Source organism: Camelus ferus, chromosome 3, assembly GCF_009834535.1.
Source record: "Camelus ferus isolate YT-003-E chromosome 3, BCGSAC_Cfer_1.0, whole genome shotgun sequence".
NCBI classification, from domain to species: Eukaryota; Metazoa; Chordata; class Mammalia; order Artiodactyla; family Camelidae; genus Camelus; species Camelus ferus.
The window spans coordinates 32,275,340-32,297,230 of record NC_045698.1 but is presented as its reverse complement, the minus strand read 5'-3'; the positions used below and the strand labels follow the sequence as shown (position 1 = coordinate 32,297,230).

Here is a 21,891-nt window from a genome sequence, read left to right as displayed (position 1 = left end):
CACAGCAGGGAAGAGAAGTCGCTGAGCCTACACGTTGGCATCAGCGGTTGGTCCCCGGTGACTCGTTCAGACTAAAGCTTGTATCTTTTATTTAACGGTTCTAGGAAGTAACACTTGCTCCTCCTGGGTGAGAATGAGGAAGCACATGGCCATTGTTTCTGCCGGCCGCCTTCTAACACCCATGGTGAACAGAAAGGTGGGGCTTAGAAAATTTCAGAGATGGAGACAGAGGCAGAGCCCTGATCAAAATAAACCTAAATCTCATTATCAATGCACTTTTTTTCATTGCAGTAATAAATAACTCTGCTTTTACAGTTCAAGTAAGCATAAAATATTTTTGTTTCTTGCAAGTAAAATCATCCTAATTTGTAGTCAGACCTATTAAATTGAGTTATTTTAATGTAAACAGCTACTAGCTATTAAATTAAAAACTGAGGCATATAGCCTTGACTTAATTTTATGATTTTTTTGCCTAATTATTTGAAAGTAGAGAATACACCAATGATTTACTTAGGGTTTTAAGTAATATTCATAACTTTTATGGAACTTAAGACCTGAAAATGATTATAATATATTATTAGACATTACACAATAAAACTCACAAGTTATTTATTATTTTGTTTGCCAAAGGTATGGTCATTTTCTTTAGGGTGTAACAAACATTGTTTTTTCCTTGTGGTTATATAATTTTTTATTCCTTCTTGGGCATTTGATTTATTATTTTGTTTCAATACTATATGTATGTGAAATTGGATTTGGAGAGCCATAGTCCTATCCCTTGCTTTTTTTTCTTTCTGGACTACAGCCTTTGAGAGGTCAGCAAAAAAACAGGAGAGATACTTTCAGACTGCAGAATAGTATTTCCAAGTGCTTACTAAACTCAATTAGCCTTTCACTCTTCATTAAGCTTTTGAAATATGATTTGTTCTCACAAGGTTAATGTAGAAAGTATAATTATTTGAAAACAAGGGTAATGTACTTAAATCTGACATATTTTGACCGCAAAGTTAATTGATTATTAGATATTCAATCAAATGCAATTCCTTCTTAAGCCAGTAAATATGTAACTAAAAGACAGCCTCAAAGCAACAAATATTTAACACAAAGAAAGCCATGTGGATGGTTCTACCAAGGAAAGGGGGCAGTTTAACCAGTTACAATTAGAATACCTATCCCTTGAATGTATATCCAAACTCAACACTAATACGTGGATTTCTACAGTGGAAGCAGAAGGCCACATCAAGGCAGACCCTGCTGACAGCCAAGACAATGAAATAAGAATTGCATATGATTGACTTAACTGATGAGGAATGTTTAATGGCAGCCATTTGTTCAGATATCGTTCCTGTCTTAATATTCTATTTTCTAACTGTTAGACGAAGAAAACTTCCATCTTTCTTTTTCTTTCTTTTGGAGGTATATCTAACTTCCAATTTTGTAGACACCGCTTCCATAAAATAAAATGAAACATTTTAAAAGAGCATCTGATCCTCACTGATCCCTCTAGAATTCAGGAACTCCTAATGAGTCTCTTCACTTTTCATGGCCATATGGTTATTTTCACAGGCTCAATAAGAATCTGCTCGCTCTCTTTTTTTTTAACCAGGATATTACTAGACAAATCAACGTGTAACCAAAGTTATTCCTAGAATATCATATTTTAAAATGATTTTCATTTAATCAGGAATGACAAGCAACTACTGTAGGGCAAGGAAAGTGACTTTTATGTGGAATTTATGCCTACAATTCTCTGCCAGAAAAATGGCCAGGCCAAAAGAGGGGTGAGAGAGGTCACTTTCTGGCGGATCGGTGGGAACCTTAGCAAATGTTGGGAGCCTCAACCAAACAGCTACTTGTCCAATTATGTAGATACTGAAGGTGAAATCTGTTGTAGATTGTGTCTTGGTTTTGCTTTTCTAGCCTCAGAGAAGCAAATAATAGAGGCTTTTACAATCCCAATTAAAGATTTCTTATGAAAATTTCTGAAGAGAAGTTCAATTCTATCACCTTGAGAGTTCAAGATTCTAGATTTGCAAACTCAAGGAGGCCTCTACGGCCAGTTAACACTCTCGTTGTAGTTTTTTCTTTTTTTTTTTTTTTGATGAAGAATTACCTTTGGAAATTACTTACGATCACAGGAAGAAGACTATAAAGAAACACAGTCAAAAATATTAAAATGGGCAAGAAAGATTCCGAGTAGTTTCCACTGGAATAGTGGGCATTGTTCAGTGGCCCCTGCAGTGATTATCTGATTCCAAAGAAATTTCTGATTGCCTCAGCTATTATTCTACTCTATGGGATAAAAGCTAAGTAGTAAGACAAAATAAAATAAAATGATCATAATGCAAATGATTCCTGGGCATGGCATGACAAATGAGCTTTTACTTAGTAAACAATATGTATCTCAGTAAGTAAAATGTCTGTACCTCCAATTCTCATTTGAATCATGTAAACATAAACAAAGAAGCTTTGGAATTTGTAAGTGAATGCCTCCTTATTTCAGATTAATTTAAGTGCTAAAATAATAAAGTCAGCTTTACAAATACAGTAGACTTTGCTTAAAATACTTTGGGGTTATTGAAAAGTTAGAGGTAACTAAAAGGTCCATGAATAGGGTCTGGTCATATAAATAATAAATAGTATATCCATTACAAGGATGCTGCAGCACTAAAAGGAACGTAAAACTGTAATCTCATGTGGTGACTCCATTTTTGTTGAAACTCTGGATTTATACAAGTTTATCAAAATATGGATTTATGGTTGTATAGGGTTTTTTTTGGTGGGGGAGAAGGGTCTGAGTGTATCTTTTATGGTGGGAACGTTGCTTGGATCACTGACTGTTGTTATTGCTAATGATGTCTGCTTTTCTTTTCTTCCTAACTTTTCTGGAATAAATGTTATAATAGTAATCAAGTACATTTATAGGGGAAAACTATTAGAATTAATTTTAAAATTATATTCCACAACTCAAATAAGAATATATTAATAAAATGGGGGAAACTCCTCTCTACCTCCTGGCTAGAACCTATATATCTTTCAGGAATTGGTTTACATTTTTAATTTCTCAGGTCCTGCCTCTCAGGTTCTACCTTGCTCTGTCCCAGCTGCCCCGGACAGGATTCAGTCCCCCTACTAAACACTTTCACAGGACCCTGTACTAACCCCTCCTAAAACTTTTCACGGTTATAATTTAGGTAAGTATCAGATCAATATCTCTTTCCCCCACTAGATCTAAAGTATCTGATTGTACTAGATCATGTATCTCATTCACAGTTGTGTCCCAGAAGTTCAATATTATGCATATTGAATCAAAATATATGTATAGCTCAAAATATATGTATAGCTCCCTTGCCGTGTACACTGAATGACTCTTAAAACATGGTAGAATAAGAAGTATTTTATGTCTTATCAAAGATAACCTAAATAACTTAAGTCTGTTTATAAGTCTGATTTTAGGAGAAATGCATAATACTTGTCTTCCACTCATGGAACAGATTGTTTTTATATGTGTGTTATTTTAAGGGACATAATTTGGCCTATAATGTGTCTGCATGAAACACGTGATTGTAATGGAATTCTGTTGTACTGTATAATGCCGGAAATGAGAACACAGGAGTCACATTGTGTTTATACACTATGTACAGAGGGTTCAGTACATTCATCTATAATTTTATAGGCTCAGTCAAAATCATAAGAATATTACACTTGATATTTGCAACATTGATTATAAAATCTGAAAAAAAAAACAGCAAAAGGCACTTGAAGGCCTTGAAATTTCAAAATTTGCAGGCCATGCAAATAGTTTTAAATAAATTACAGAAAACATTCTGTTCACATAGCTCCCCAGGAGCCGTACAAATGTACACTGGAACCCTACTATAGCACTACGAAATCAGAGAAGCAACCATCAATTCAACTTATAAAAATGTTCCTCCCATCACCACAAACCCTTGTGTTCATGATGAATTTCTATACAGAATACATTATAGTGATACTGAGGCTCTAGAATATAGGTTTGTCTAACACTTGATTCTGCGTATATAATCTTGTTAGGGTTTGAATTGAGGGTGGGCATAAATGTCCCACTCTCTCCGCTTCCCTTGCTGGCAATGACTGTTAAGGAATAAACATGTGTCTTGGCATCGTTGATTCTGGCACTGTGAATTTACTGAAGAAAATGGGAAAACTCCAGCACCCATGGAAAGTCACTTCTCTATTTCTAAAAATAGATAAACCTCTTAGCCGTAGATAAGTCAATGAAGAAGTTTCTCAGGGCACGGAATGCCGAGAAAGGCAAAGCAGGGGCTGGGGGAAAGAACGAGAGAAAGCATTAACTGTCTTTGTTCAGTCGATCTGAGATGGAAAATGTATACTAGCCATCCTGGGGACATTTGCAATTTAGTTGAGGATTATACAGCTGTAAGGATGTGAAAGACGAAGGGGAATCAATGTTGTGTAACAGTAAATATGTTACTGACCAGTTGACTGGTTTGAAATGATTATGTGATTCTTCTGCAAACAATTCACCTACACGCCTCCCTCTGTAATCACGGAGAACTGAGTATGTGTGATTAGCATCACTTTATGCATCCGTGACGGCCCAAAGCCAATGAAGAACTGGGTATCCCTCCGCAACACCATCACAAAGGTCTCTTCTCATTTTCACCCTCCTCTTCTTAAGAGGGCCACTGAGAAAGAACATGATGAAATTTCCTCCAAGAGAATTCCCAACCTCCAACTCTATCCTCAAGAGATCCTTCATGAATTATTATGAATTTCACATATACCAACTGAAAAGAGGATAAGTATCTATACGGGTTCTGAAATAAAACCTCCATAAAAAAAGAAAGATAAAATTCATTGTTAAAAGGTTTTGTATCACTCTTATCCATAATTTTGCATTTAATATCATTAGATCATGGACTCCCACAGGATTTTCCCAATGCTTCCAACATTATTTTCCATAACAAAGCAGGTCACTGAAGTTCGTCTTTCTCATGAGTAGAGTCATCAGTTACTGCACAGAGTAACTGAGCAAGGTAAGGAAACGCTCTACAGGGGACAAGGTCACTTAAGGAAGGCTTTTGGAGGTAACTGTAACACTTGAGAACACAACAGAAATTGACTGAAGGAAAAATGAACGAGTGTGAGAATCAGATCTATGTGAACTGTAGGCAATCTGACTTAGTAGGAAAATAAGTTATATTGAAAATAAAACAAAGCCTCACATGATTAAGAGGTTGAAAAAGATCATAAAGATATTAGATTTTACCACAGACAAAACCCCCTTATATGTATAACAAATTGTGAGGTAGTGAGTCAATAATTGATGTCACTTTCTAAATTATTTAACAACTATACCCTGAGTATAGTTTTAACTGAAATCTAAACATATATATTACTATTGCAGCTTAATATACTTTTTCAAAAACTGTCCTATAAAATAAGAATATTAAGTTAAAGTCAATCAATCAGGGAAGCATTTTAAAGCTTTTTGAAAACTATTTCATTAAGTATTTAAAATTATAAAACTTTTTAAGCAGAAAAAAGATTTTCAGAAAGTATTGGTACCACAATAAACTAGTGAATGTAACAATAAATAAACAGACTCACAGATATAGAGAACAAACTAATGGTTACCTGTGGGGAGAGGGAAGGGGGGAGGAGCGATCTAGGGGTAAGGCGTTAAGAGGTATAAACTATTACGTATAAAATAAGCTACTGGGATATATTGTACAACATGGCGAATATTTTATAATTGCATATGGAGCATAACTTTTAACAACTGTGAATCACAACATTATATACCTGTAACCTATAATATTGTACATCAACTATACTACAATGTAAAAAGAAAGTATTGGTACTAGCAATTGAATTTGAATTTTCAGTTATTTTAAAAAGTCAAGTTGCCCACCAGACAGTCCAATAGACACCATCTGTTATGTTAGGAGCAAGTTTTGCACCAATTTTGAATCTGTCATCTATGAGTATAGATCAGAAATTTAAAAGCACTATTATGTGAAAATTACTCAGTTTCATTCCTATAGTTAACTAAAAAAAAAAAAAAGATACAACCTGCTGAGTCAAAATTATTGCATGTCATTAGCATTTGTCATTAAAAAAATTTTTACTACTTTGTTTTCAAAGCCAAATTTACTCAATGAAATACTGAATGTTTCCAAAGCAGTCCATTAATTAGTTTTTATGTAAATATTAGTTGGCATATCAACTATTTCTATTCAGAATTTCTGTCAACCATGTTGAGCAAATCTGTACAAAACACTATTTGCATTTATAGCAAAAAGAACCCTGGCTTTAAAAATTACAAGTACTATGCACTAATTTCAATACAGAAATTCTACCATAGGTTTTGTGTTTGTTAAGATTATCTCCCACATGGTATGTACTTAATTCTTCCAGATTCTAAATCCAACCTTTCTTAGGGGCAAGCACTAAATTATTGTCTATTTATTGCATTGTATTTCCACTGCCAACAACAATTCTTATGCTCACATGCTAATCCTCTGGGAAAATTAATGATGATAAAGATCTCAGTCTCTTATCTGAATCCCCAGTGGCAAGATGTTTTGAAATTCATAGTTTTTCATATTTTAGAAAGGTAACAGAGTACACATTTTACATCCAACCATGAAAAAAAAAAAATACGTATAGAGGGAGATGCATAAGTGTTCCCACTATAAATACTTCATGTCGGTTCAGATCAGTTTACCACCAAATGTGAGCCAAATTTACAAAATAATTGTTTCAATTTTCAAAGCATTTTAGATTTAGAAATTCTGGCTAATGAACTGTACACAATCTATATATTTCAACTTTTAATATTTAAAAGGATGACTCACGGGGCCACATTCTGTAAATAAGCAAACACATAACATTATAATAACAAATTTACACATAAATACCCAAGCATTGAGTCCTATACCTTATGCTTTCCCAATAACTGTAGCCCAAAAAAAAAAAAAAAAAAAAAAATCTGAAGGGAATAATGAACACTTCCCATCATAATAAGATCAGGATGACTATATCTTCACAATGGAAAGAATAAAAAGCTGTCTAGTGATCTTTCATTCAGGGTTCAACAAGCAAATAAATACACTGAAGATGTCTACCAGACTTATGAGATTTACATAAGTCAGATCTCTACAAGCAAATGCACAATTCTATGAATTCCCCATCTCACATTTTCATTTGACTCAAGTCCAACAGAAAAATATGCACATTCTTTTGGACAGAAGAGTGAAAGAGAAAGCAATTGAACAAAGAAATTCAAAATGGAGAGTTTTGTTTCGATTTCACTCTATAAAGGCCAAACCAAAGATAAAAGATTTTGGAAATGAAAAAAAAAAAAGTTCATAATATGATCTTGATTTCAGAGTGTCTGAGTGGAATAGATGACAATAATCACCTCCTGCACACCCTCATTTTACAGATGAAGAAACATAAAAACATAAAACATAAATTCAATTCCATGTGTAACCAGAAGCAGGGCTAGGTTTCCTGACATTCTCCTCTAAGTCTTTTTTGATCTCTTATGATTTTGCACACTGAGCCTTTTGCTATGGCAAGAAACTTCTCATTATTTTGCCACAATATCTTATCTTTTTCTTCCTCAAAATATTTCTGAACATTTAGTCAACAGAACAAAGTTACTGTCCCAAAGTTAGCCAAACCCCTCCAGGTACCCTTTCCTTCACCAGTCACATTCCTGGCATCTAATTAATATACTTATGTTTCTGCAGTTATTTCTTCATCTGTTACAAGTCACCTTTGATCATCGTTAACAAAAGAACTCATTAGTACTCTAAAAGCATAAAGTTATTTTCAAAGGAAATCATTTAAAATAAAACAAAAATATCTCAGTGATTTTTGGCATTGAATAAATATTTCATCAGCTAAAGTACTAGTTAATAATCCTCACAGACTCAGTTCTGTCACATTGGCTTTTTTCAAGACATAAAATAGATTTGACATTTATAAAATTACAGGGACTGACAAAGGAAAAATTGATAAAACTAAGACCAAACAAAATCCAGTTAAAATCCATCTACAATTTGTGATGATGACTCTAAGTTTTATGTTTTTAAAAAAATCTATTTCAATTTTAAAGAGGAAATATACCCAGGTGCTTGCCCTAATTCGTAGTAGACAAGTTAAAATACTTTTTCATACCTTAGTTAATATATTTCCATAAGTGTTCGCTTTAAGAAAGCATTTGAAATGTTTGACTAGAACTGCATTCTCAGATGCATCTAGCTCCTTTTTCTCCCATTTTACATTCTAAAATAAATTCTGTTCAGGTAATGGATATTTTTAAAAGTAAGAAATATTTCAAGGCCAGGCTTCATAGTCCTAATGCATACATTTTTTTTTTTTTTCCTTTTAAAACCAATGAGGATTTTTGTTTAAAGTCTGCAAGGTGGCAAGAAGGATACTGAAGTTGTCATTGGTGTCAAGAAGGAGTCCAAATTTATCGGTAAGAAAAGGAAAAACATTTGAGATTCCTAATCTGGAAGAGATGGATGGGCGATGCCTGCAGGAGCTATTCATACCCAACTGAAAGAAATAATTTAAAAAGAGTTGACTTTCTGAACTGCAAAGAGAAATAAAATTTACTCCCATAACATTCATAGAATTATAGTCATAAAAATGGACCTCCCTCTAGGTCTCTCCTTTTTTTAGGTGATAGAATTAAGGCCCAGAGAGGTCGATCAGTGTGCCCTTGGTCACACAGCACTTGGTCCAGAACTTAGGTCTTCTTTGGTCCCAAATGCCTTTCAATAAATTTTATCATTTTTATGATTATTTAATTGAACCTACACAGCATATTTATTAGCATTTATATGTTGCAGAATACCAGTTCTTGCTCCAAGTCAGAAATTTTTCAATTTAACCCAATCATCAAATGTATTTAACAGCTAAATGTGAAGCAAAGTTATTTTTCCTCTGTAAATTGTTTCCTTAACACAGCAGTTTTTGTAAATGGAGACATGTCTAACTCTATTTGGTGTCAATTTTGCAAATCTGTATTAGTTATCAAAGGAAAGTTCCCATAAGGATGAAGTGACTCTGTTCATGTTTCCTCAGTTTATAGTTGCCAAAGCAATGAGAGCAAAAATTTGTCTCTTTTTTTTAACATGAATGAAATTTCACTTTAGAAAAGAAGCAATTTTTAACAACTGCACATTTATATGTGTACCACAAGACTGAACCATAAAACTGCCACACAAATAAGTACATTTATGAGAAAAAGAAATGCTTAAATCTTCAGTCAATTTGAATTAAAAATGAGCTACTGGTTACTTTTTTTTACATTAGTGAAGATCTCTGCTTTGTCTCATCGCAGTAATAAATCTTTTTCCAAGTCAACATATAGGTGTCTCCGACACAAAAGGATATGGAAAAACTCTAAAATACTTCATATAAAATTTCATTTTGAGTGACATGAAAATCACATCTTATAAATTACGCAACATTTTAAACTTTGCTAGAGAAGCCATCAACTCAAAAATATGTAAATTCCTCAATGTCAAAGTATTTAAAATATTAAAATATTAGTTCTAGTGCTCTTTCAGACGTGTTTCTGTATTAGGTGTTCGCAGAAAAGAAAAGACAAGTAATGATGGAAGGGATGTAACCGGAAGTCCCATATGGGTGCCAAAAAAAAAAAAAAAAAGAAAATGGAAAAGAAAACACAAATCTGTGTAGTTCTTTTAAGATCTGAGGAAACTGGAGGATCTTAACTTTGAACGTGTGATTCCTAAGAAAACAAGGGCCTGACATAAAAACAAATAGTTTGACAGATAGGAAAAGTGAAGCTGTGATAACCATCAATTAACCATCAGCACTCCCTGAGTAGTAGTAGAGAGAAAAAAGAATACGAGGGTGAGCTCAGTTTTAAAAGACTGTATGAAAATATCAAAATGACAGAAGTTTCTTAGAACTCAAAATGTTAAGATCAACAGCCTCATTTTTACCATTTTTAATGAGTTGGTTCATAGATAATTCAAAATTCAGATCATTCTTTCAAGTCAGTCTAATTCAATAGCATCCATTCATCCCCTACACCCACTCTGTTATCTAAAATTGCAAGTATCAATGAAGTGTCTTCACTGGATGTTGTCATTTAACAAAGGAGACAAGATAATGGCTTAGAAATACTTACTAGAATGTAAAGGAAAATACTTAAGGCTTAATTTATTTCCACCTAGAAAAATGGCACAGGACTAATGAATGCAGGCAGTGGCCATGTCCGCTCAGCTCCAGTCCCAGGATTTTTCTTCTCAAGTATGCACTCACTTAAATAATGCACTCAAACATCTCACCCCACTCCAATAATCCCAAACATGACTTTGAGGAAAATTCAGCATAATTATCCCATTATGACTATATTATGACTAAAAATACTACAAAACAAAGGAGTACTTTTAAAAGCACACAAGAGACTTCACAAATATGACAAATATTAAGTCCTTGAGAGAAATGACATTCACATTCAGAGTGAAAAGAAGGCATAACTGAATTCAATAATTAGTTTTCACCAGTTATTCACAGTCGAAACTCAACATTCATTCAACCAAGTATAGAGTAAATGATTATTGAAGACCTAGTCTGTGTCCATTGAAGGAAAACACAATGAAAATATCACCCAAGTAAATGAAAATTACAGTGATGACAAATGCCCCAAAGGAAGGACTACATCTTAAACTGGAGCACAAAATGAGGGCACGTGACTTGCCCACAGTGCAGGGGGAGGAAAGTTTCCCGGCCAAAGTGATAACTGGGCAGAAATTTGTGGATGAGCAAACGAAAAGGACTGGGAGAGTTTAAATGCACAATCCTCATTCTTCAAAATTTTCATTTCCTAGTCTTTCGATTTCAAATGAAGTGTAAAATGTAGACCTATTCATGGGCAGAAATTGCATTTTATTCCCCTGTGTACCTGTAGTACCCGTAGCCCCGGGCACAACAGAAGGTGCAAATCACAATCGACTTTAAAACATGTTGTTGAAAAGAACTGAACGCAAGGCAACAAGGAATGCACACTGCCTGAAGTATTTCACTTTTTAAACATACTGTCCACATCTACCAGTGACAAGAGTTTGATCAAAGTCTACACACAGTATCTATGCAAAGAACACCACCACAAAAAGAGGGATACAGCTTGAGTGGATCAGTGTCCACCTTTTCCAGAGGAAGCCAAGCCCGGTGGGAAGCGGGGCAGTAGGCACAGGCACAGGGCTAACTCCAACAGAAGGGACTATTTGGCACACTAGAGGGCTGACTCACTACATGTCGAAATGGGCCTCCGGCTCTTTATATGAGGAAGTAGCTCAAATGTTCATTACAAAAGGCAGAGATGGTCATAAAAATTCTATAGCCCTGCTGACAGGGAGCTCAGGATAAAATGATTACCAAAACCGCTATCAGGGCGATGCCCCGTCACTCACCAAACACGACTACAGAGAAAGTGCCTGTGTTTCTCTTACAAACTTGAAAGACCCTGAGAAATCTCAAATAGTTTTGATTTATGACTATAAACATCATCTTTACCATAGCATGGGATTACCTTGTCCTTAAATGGGGGAGTAGTTGCCAATGGCACACTCTTCTGGTTATTTCCACAAAAAGAGATAATAAAGGAAACGGGGATGTATTATTTCAAGGTGTGAATTTCCTCCCGAAGGAACCTCCCCCAACCCCCTCCAAATAAAAGAATCCTGCCTTTTGGGCAAGCAGAGTGGCCAAGAACAGAAATGATCCAGAGTCCAAGCACTGATCAATGCCTCCTGTACTCGCACGTGTCCCGCCTGAACAACCCTGGGTGGTACTGCCCTTCTCGGAGAATACTCAGGAGCTAGCAAGTCTACGTGAGGCCAGCGTGCACAGAGCTCTTTGTGGGTTTTCCTGCACTGGGCAAAGGGAACTGTCTCAACCACCGCTGTGCCCAAGCCAGATTTGTTAAATGGAGCTTTGTTCTCAGGGGATTTTTTTTAATTGAGACATCATTGGCAATATACAATATGCTTTATCGTGGTGAGTGACATTAATCAATGTGGTTAAATGAGGGGAAAAAAAAACAGCCTCCCCTCTCAGATTCTGAAATCAAATCTGAGGTACTCCTATCAGTAAAAACATCTCTATAAAATGGGAACAGAAATAAAGCTCAGAAGGCAGCTAATGAAACAGTTTACACATTCTTCTTTCAATCAGTATACTTTCACTGAACACCTTTTATGAACCAAGCACTTAATTAGGTCATTTAATAAAACACCCTAAATTCACTGTTATCGTGCAGTTGAGACTCCCAAGTTTAAAAACATTCCCGAAGTCACAGCCTAAGGGAAAAAGCGAAGCTTCGAAGTTTCAAACTCAGATCTGTCACACAGCTAAGTAAAAGAATTTTTAAAAAAAAAGGTTGAGAGGGGGACAATTGGAATCAACAAGTCATAGCTGTGGAATAAGCACATATAAAGCAACCAAATCCTCGGCCTACTGACAGTGGCGTGGAAATACCACAGGAGGAGCTGGCACAGCCATGAACAGCCTAGACTCTCAGGGTGGCTTCTACAGTCACAATTTGAAGGAAATCTCACATGTAGGCAACAGAATTGGGAAAACTAAGCAGCTCTGCTTGCACCCTGCTAAGGCCAACACTAGCACTGCCATACTGCAGTACAAACACCAACAGAAAAGGACGTACGGATTATATTTTACAACAACTGGCAGAAGACCTAACAGATCCACCTCTATTGCAACGTAACTTGACTGTAAACACTGGTTTCAGCACCAGTGTGGTAAACCGTAGAAACAACTGAAAACGTCTGCCATGGAGAAAACAATTAGTAAATTGATGCATTACCCTTTAATTTCTGTTATTTTGCCCACTCATTTGGCTTTAGTTAACCAGCCATTATTAGCAGTAAGCTCACAAAGTACGTCTGAGTTTCACAGACATGCCCTGATTAATGTGTGCTCATGTTAGGGAGCAAGAGTTAGTCAACGCCTTCTCAGATTAACAGTGAAGACTCAAATATAAGGTTTTCATTTGAACCTTTGTGTAAGTATTTTATTAAAAGTGCAAATAGGTAAATGATTCACTAATTGTTTTTCTTACTTAAGACATTAGTCAGCATTCACCTCTAGCTAATACACACATACACAGATATTATGTAAAATGCTTTATGAAAAACAACTAAATTCATTTAACTGGTATTAAACTACCACGCCAACCAAAAAAGTTCAGACATTTTAACTACAATTATAACAATGAAAATATAAAAGAGTATCATATATAGCCAAAACTGTATTATATATTGCTTTCACAAAATAATTTTAAAACAAATAACATAATTACATTATTTTTCCCTAATAAACTGTAGACAGGTGGGTAGAAGAGGGAAGAATCATCTAACATGTCACAATATATTCATGAGCAATCATGTCTCTTGGACACAGTGGTGATTTCTATGCATCTACGCATCAATTTATAAATGTCAATTCAAGTAGCTGCAAATTCATTTCTGAACCAATCAACTTTTGCCTCTTTAGTAAAGGATAACCAAACTGATTCCTTTCCTTTGCCATGCTGGCACATACACTGTGTCACTTAAAAGGAAACAAAATGACACTTTTGATTAGCTATAATTTATTTTAAACGTGTCTACTGAAAAGTAAGCAATTTGCATGCTTAATAAGGTAGGTAAAAGTAAAGAATCAATTTTCACACATACAGTATAGTTTCACTAAGCTATATATTTGTTCATTCCAAAAGCAGAAAGGAAAGGCATGTAATCTGAATAGACAATCAGATTTTTAAGAATTTCTACAGTTGGTCCTGAAGAATATTTATAAGCACGTCACTGCACAGATGGATGTGGACTCAAAGACAGTGATTTCTCCTGGAGGATTTCAAACCCTCCACTTAAACTTTAAAACAAAACTGAATTTCTCATAATTTAAGAAAAATTTCGATGCTTCTAAGACTTAACACTTCGAGAATTTTTAAAAATATCCTTCCCCTCTTCCTAAAAGAAGGTTTCAGTTCTGTTTTGTTTTTTGTTTTATCTAATAAGGAACAGAAATAAACCTCTTTGGGGAAACCTGAAATATTCCTCACTGATGTATTTTTTTTTTTAATTTTTCTGATTCAGTTTTCTCTTTGTTATTTTCCTTCTTCAAGAACTTACCCTTCAGTCCCTCCATTAATACATAAATACAAAAATAAACCTAATCACCTCCCATGAACCCCACCGCCCAAAAAAAAAATAGAACTTATTCTTACCTCTAGGGTTACAATCACCAAGGGTAAAGGTACTACCTGCCATGAGTAAATCATAAATTCAGTGGAGCACACTGTCTCAGAAACTTAAAGAGCTTCCTAACTATTTACGTTACAGGTATGAAGAAACGAGAAAGAGAGATTAAGGGATTTATTTGATACCATATAGCAAGAAAGTGATAGAATTAGCCCCAGAATCTAGTTTTCAAGCAAATCCAAACCACCTAAATGAAATAAAATGTGTATCAGCCAAAAGCAACAACTTCTTTTAGAAAAGACAGGCTTTCTGGCCTTTGATATCCAAATACTTGATCATATTATCATCATCATCACCAAAGACTTAGGAGCGCAAACTGTTCGATCTAGGAACTGAGAAAGAACCATCTATTCTTAGTAGAAAATGTACTGAATTAATAAACATTTGGGCAAGAGTGCAAGAAGGAGAAATTTAATGTCTTTCCATTGCTTCCTAAGACAAGAAAGACAGGACTTTACTCCAGGACTCTGAAGTGAGTGTTTTTAAAACAAATCTAACTCTAAAGCAAGCATCTGAGAACCAAATGATAAAAGTTTAAAATTTTATATATGTGTGTGTGTGTGTGTGTGTGTGTGTGTGTGTGTGTATCTCACCCATAAAAGGCATCTGAAAGTTGATTCTCAAGGTAAAGGAATTTTTATTTTACTACAATTATTTGCATGTAAAGGAAAAGCAATGACCATATTAAAGAGGCTAAAATCCCCATTAGCATTCAGCAAGTAGAAAAGCTGAGCATGAATTAATAACTTATCTCTAATCAGTAAATTATTTCAAATGGCTTCTGATAGCTGCTGACAGTTGCCAAGCTGCATTACAGACCATTCCAGTATGCTGGCTATAAAACAGTGCAATTACCAATGTTAATTATCTACTGCGGAAATATTCATGATTCAGATTTAGAGTGAACTGAAATGCCTTTTTGAGGCTGGACTGTCCCAAACATCCCTAGTATCCAACTCACATCACTTTGCAGGGTTAAGAAAGATCTGGGATAACATGAGATGCATAGAATTTTTATTTTAAGCACATAAAACATCCATGCCTGAAAATTTTGGCAAGTTGTTTCTGGCAGAGATAATGTCTTATCTCCACTAAATCCTATTTCCTGCAGAAAACAGGTTCTAAGAGGGCTGAGAAGCATATACTTTTTGGTAACAATTTTCATATGAGTCTTCAGAGTTTAATACTTCAGATGTTGACTTCTCATCCATATCACAGTATGTGGAGAAGACGGGTAATTTGGGTGATTCGGCTCCACACAGTCATTCGGGGCCCCAGGCTACTGTCTGTCGTGTCCAACCATCTGCTAAGGCATCACTCTCCTCTGCATTCAACTACATGTGCAGGAAACAGAACATGCAAATCATGGGGAAGAGTTTCATGGGCAAAGCCTTGAAATGACATATACATCATTTTCATCCACACTCCGTTCCCTGGCACTAAAGGGCATGGTCTTGTCTAACTGCCAGGGAGGCTGGAAAACGTAGTCCAGCTGTGTGCTTAAGAAGAAAGGGAGTTGGTGAACACACAGACATTTGTACCACAGCATCTTTTAACATCATTAATACATTTGGCTTATTGTAAAATTTAATAACTTTGAAACTCTTCCGTTAACTATAGAACTTTGGTTTTCCAGCGCCCGTTGTTAGAAATTAAAGGCAGAGAAGAAAAGAGGTAACTTTAAAATAGATTTCAGTAATCCTAAAAACTTTCACAAAAAACAACTGTTCAGTCAGCTGTCCCTCATCCTTCAAATGTTACACTGAAACACTCACTAGGAAAACTGTAACATACTTTAATTGGACACACTGAAAAAGGAAACAGCTTGCGCATGAAAAATAAAATCTGATTCATCTACTCAGTCATGTTCCTTAATACTATTACAAAGCTACCACATTTTTAGAACATGATATAGATACACAGAAAACATAAAATACATAAAAAAGAAAAGATTATAGAAACTATCTGAAAAAAGGAAAACTCAGAATACAGCTCTAGTAGTCTCTTTAAATCATTACACATTGTAAACAAAGGCATGATTTCTTACCAACCAATAAGAACTTTTCGTTTTTCACTAAGGAGAAAACATTTCTATGAACTCACTCACACTTTCATGCTAAAGAAGACACTATTGTGTTCAAAAAACATCTAAAAGTTACAGGAAAAGACAGGTTCAGCCACACAATATTACCGAACTCACTCCCATATGAGTACCGACCATTTCAGTGATACTCCACCCACTGAACTCATCAGCCACAGTCAATGGAAGGCACAGAACAATAGGACTGGTTATTTAAGAAGTCGCAAGTACCTGACTTTTAGAATTGACTTTTGGGAAATGAGAGGAGAGATTCAGCGAACTAAATAGCCTCTCTCAAGAATGTCAGTTCTGTACTCTTGAGATAACTTGCTGAATGCGTGGACTACAACACAGGCCAAAATTAGCTTAATGCTTCTTAATCAACTGACTTCTTAATCAACAGTCTAATAAATCATCTATCAGGGTATGACTGCATTACAAAAGCCAATGCTACCTCTAGAAAACAAACTAGCAAACTAACTTAGAAGCGCCTGCACCCACTGGAGTTTAAATGGTATGCTTTCTGAAACAGAGGCGGTACTCACTGCTGCAATACTCCTAACAAAACTGTACTGAGACAGACCTCCCATAGGAACAGGGAGACAGCTATCGGAAAGTTACACACACAGGGATAATAAAAGACTGAAAGGGTTTCATCCCAACTCAAAAACATTTCATACATAACCCCTGTGGAAGGAAAAAACAAACATTTTTACCTCACGTGAATCATTTTAATTAGATCAGATTTTCCACACAAGTAGCAGAGATCATAGGAGAGGCAATATTAGAGCACGGAAACAGGGCTGCTATGTACAGCTGCACAAATTGTGCACTGCACAAGGGCTCCAGGCTGAGAGCTCCCAGGAGAACTCTGCACTCTGCTCAGTAAGACTTGTACCCTAGCACAACTCGGCTGGGAGGAAGGGTTGCCATTGTCTCATTCTCAAAGACTCACGTTAAACAGCTCTGGTGAGTGAAGGAAAGAAGAAAAGTGATCAAGAGTATGGTATATTTCAAGGAAGTACAGATGTCTGTGGGGTCAGGGGTTGGATGGAATGACAGAGCTTCTTGACCCCAATATTTATCCATGCCTTTTTCTATGGAAACCAGAGTTTAGCTTGGAATATGGCTGTCCCAAATAAAGTCTATATTCCCCAGCCTCCCCTGCACCCAGGAATTATGATAAATCCAGTGGTCACTTCTTTCTCCCTATCAGAGCCAACTCTCATTAGCACTGGACAGTTAATCACGTTCTCTTTCTTGCAACACTTCCTTTTCTTAGTTTCCATGACACCATCCTTTCTCTTAGCAACTTGTCTATTGTCCCTCCTTAGTTTCAACTGCTGAACCCATCTTCTCACTTGACCTCCTAAATTATGGAATGTTCCAGGGCTCAGACCTACAACCCCTTCTTTCTCCTCTATCTGCATAGATGTCACACCGTCTAGGCCTGGATCTTAAATACCACCTCCACTGAAGTATCAGTCAACTCCAAATTCATCCTTCCTACCTTGAGCTCACACTTCAAACTCGAAACTAGAAATCTAACTTCCCATTTGACTTAACTGTTGATTCCTTACCTGACCCACAAATCTGTTCTTCCCCAGACTTCTCTACCTTTACCATGTAAACAACTGCTCAAGCCAAAAACTATGAAATCATGACTAATTCCTTTGCTTCTCTCACCCACCCCCACACATCTGCCTGTTGCATCATGTCTCACTGACACCTGTCCACGGCTCTGCATCTCCTCTTGTTCAATCCCAAGGAAAGTCACCACCATCCTTCCCCTAAACTACTTTAATGCCTCCACCCAGTCTTCCAACTCCCTCTTTGTTTCTCCAAATAATCCACTATATGCAGAGAAGCCAGAGTGATCTATTTATATACTATATAATTTATTTACGTATTTACAAATTATGTAATTTTCCTGTTTAAAATCCTCCAATAGCCTCACTTGTAGTTAAAATAAAACTCAAATTTCTTAAAATGCCCTACATGCTCTTCCCCTGCCTGCTCTGCCTTGTTCACCATTGTTAACACAGCACCAAGAGCAGTGGCTGATACACAGTAGGTCTGCAATTGCTATTTGTTGCATGAATTAATGAATGGAATAAATATAAAAAACATGGTAAACTTATAGTACTTTTAGTCAAACATTCAAACACAATTTACATTCACTAGTAGTGAGAAAAATTTACCAAATTCCTCTAATCTGAGGAATTAATATTATCCAGGCATTAAGCTCATTTAACCGTCAAACTCTTTGATGAGCAAGTAAAAAAATGTGATATTCACTGTACTGACACAACTATTAAATCCGAACTATCCTGTATCATATAATTATTGTCTCATTTGGAAAGCTCTGTGCCACAACATCAAGTCATCTTCTTTTATAATTTAACAGAATTTTAATGTAAGAGATAACAGCTTCTTCCTTTTGTCACAGAAGGCTCCAAGTTAGCAATTCTCAGCCTCCATGTGGAAACACAAGAGTCTTAACATGATCATTCTGAAGCACAGCAAAGTTTTGGAAAGAATTACTCATTTCGATAAAGCATAATAAATTCGAGATTCTTGCTACAACGTCAGATTCATCCATTCAGATGCACACTTGCAAGTGAGCGTTCAAGAGGAATGGAATCACACTTAGAAAGCTGGGAACTGAAAAACTGAAAATAAAGATCTAATACCGTGTTCATCTTTAAAGAACAAATGAAACAGTCTGAATTATTCTTTTAAATTACATGAGAATGAGAAAGCAGCTCTGTACATGTATGTTCTATAAAGCCCTAATAGTCAACAATTTCCAATTATATACAGACATAAGAATTTGCTAATATAAGTTATAAGGTAAACGGACCATGTAGTATAATTTAAACACTAGCTTTTTAAAAACAACTATTTTCATTAATAGTTACCTATTCCCCCTGTTACTACTGCCCCTGATGTGGTGGTTCTGAATAATTGTTTTAAAATAAACATTTTAAAATTTAAATATATTGTTTTTTCCTTATTAACTGACCAATTGTAATCTCTATTTGCAGTACTCCGTTTTTCTAAAAGGTCTTTATGAATACTGGGACACTCTGACCCACACACAAACCCAAGAAAGTATGCCTTGCGATTCCCTTTCCTCCCCCAGTGTGGGGAAGGAGTTCATGCAAGTATGAGTAAATTCCTAGAAAATTCATAAAAATGTAAGTGAATTCATGGAAATTTGTCCTCAAAGATGAAAGGTACCCATTGTGAATATTTTGGCAGGCTGTGTAACAGCACTGCCTTCTGCCTACTACTTTGCCATTAAGACTGTACAGAAAGATTACTAACTAAAGACTGCAAAACACGTGGGTGCTTTCCAAAAGACCACGTGAGATGCTTTCTCACTGTGATCAGTTGGTTGAATTTATGCCACCGTCTGCAATCTTTCGAAGGTACTGAAGTCAGAGGAGGCGCTGCCATTGGTCAAAAATTAATATGCTGCTTGGGTTGAGCACGGCTGGCTGACCACTGATTGCTGTTTTCTGATGAATTCTTACTAAAATAAGGATAAAAACAGAGGAAAGGGGGTATAAATTCACAAGGACAGGAAGCATGTGAGAGCCATCAGTGGAAAAGAGACTGTTAACACTTTTGAAAAAAGAGAAGAGACTGGAAAAGTGTCAGGTGATTTAACAGCGCGGAAAGGCCAGCAGTGGGTTACCTGCAAGAATGGATCTCAAGGAGGAGAGAGGCCATTTGCCCCCTTAAGAGCTGAGGGGTTCAGGACGGGCAGGCAGGGTAAGCTGGGGGGCCGACTGCCAGCAGCGCAGAGTTGTAGGTCCTGGGTCCCTCCCCGGTGACTGTCCCCTCACAGGCCCAGCAGCCTAGAGCCCTGCTCACACCTCACAGCCTCCCGCGACCTTGCCAGTTACCTGACCTCCCAGACCTCATCCCCTCACTTGAAGAAGAGGAGTGGCGCCCATCTGTATTTGTTCCTGATTGCTGCTCTAACAAGCCACTACCAACTCGGCGACTTAAACTTACACAAATTTATTATCTTACAGTTCTGGGGTCACAATTCCAAAACGGGTTTGACTAGGCCAAAATCAAGTTGTCAACAGGGATCTCTCCCCCCATCCCCCACCACACACACACACACACACACACACACACACACACACACACACACACACACACACACACACCACACACACGAGGCCAGAGAGGGAAATCTGTTTCGGGCATTTCTAGCTTCTGGAGGATACCTACTACAGTCCTGGGCTCCTGATGCTTTTTTCCCTCCATCTTCATAGCCAACAGCATAGCATCTTCAAATCCCTTGACTATGACCCTTTGCTGCCTTCATTACCTCTCCTGCTCAGCCTCTCTTGCCTCTTGTCAGGATCCTTGTAATTAAGCAGGGCTCACTGTGAGATAATCCAGGAGAATCTCCCCATCTCAAAATCTTAACTTAATCACATCTGCAGATTCCTTTACGTCACGAAAAGGAACACAGTCACAGGTTCTGGGATTAGAATGTGGACATTGTGGTGCCCTTACTCTGTATACCACATTACCTTGTCAGACTACTAAAAAGATTATGTGATATTATCCAAGTAATAACAATAGTAGCTAATGTTTACTGAGCTCACGCCATATGCCAAGCACTCTTCTAAATCCCTTAGAGATTTAAAACCTCACTGAAACCTCACAACAGCCCTATGACATGCAGACTACTATCAACTCCATTTTACAGATGAGGAAAATACAGCACAATTACTACGCCTGAAATTAAAAATCCCATCCCCACCCTGGTAAACACTGAGTAAATTCTAGTTGTTATTATTACGGTATCTCTGCATTGAGTTTATTATATAAATTTCATGCCATGAACATAAAAACATGATAAAGATCAAGCCCAATATTAGCACTAGAACTTAAAAAAAAAATTTTGTGCCTCCCACTTTCCTATTTTAAATATTCCTTATACCAAAGAATCTTTCTTCTTCTCCTCCCTGCCAGAACTATATTTGGTTCCCATCCTATATGCTCCCAAAGCTTCCTGCATTTGTCTGTGCCATCACTTACAACATCAGAATACACTATACTGTCTGCCTCTTTACCTACCCCTGACCTGTGTCGTGAGGACAGGGATTCTTCCATATTCAGGGTGGTCTGTAGAGCCTGGTCCCCAGTGCTTACTGAATGAACGAATGCAGAAATAATAAACTGCAGTAACTTAAATGCCCGGTAGACTGTTTTACTAAGAATCTTTAACAATCACTACCATATTGTACATCTCTTAGAATAAAACATCTGCTTATATTAAGATAAAATAAATATGAAGCTGAATAGGTTGCAAAGTGTTCCTGTCTATTTTGTTTCTGCAATCAACAATACAGTGATGAAAGCATGAAAAATATGAACATTCTGTGGGTTTATAGATGTTTCACAAAACAGCATATATTCACTGTGGAGAAACAGAACACC

At 36.5% G+C, this 21,891-nt stretch overlaps 1 protein-coding gene across 3 annotated transcripts in view; it reads right to left on the bottom strand.

Annotated features, from left to right (window-relative positions):
* PARP8 (poly(ADP-ribose) polymerase family member 8) overlaps window positions 1-21,891 on the bottom strand; it is a 163,117-nt gene that overhangs the window by 91,995 nt on the left and 49,231 nt on the right. The gene's annotated exons all lie outside the window — the stretch shown is intronic.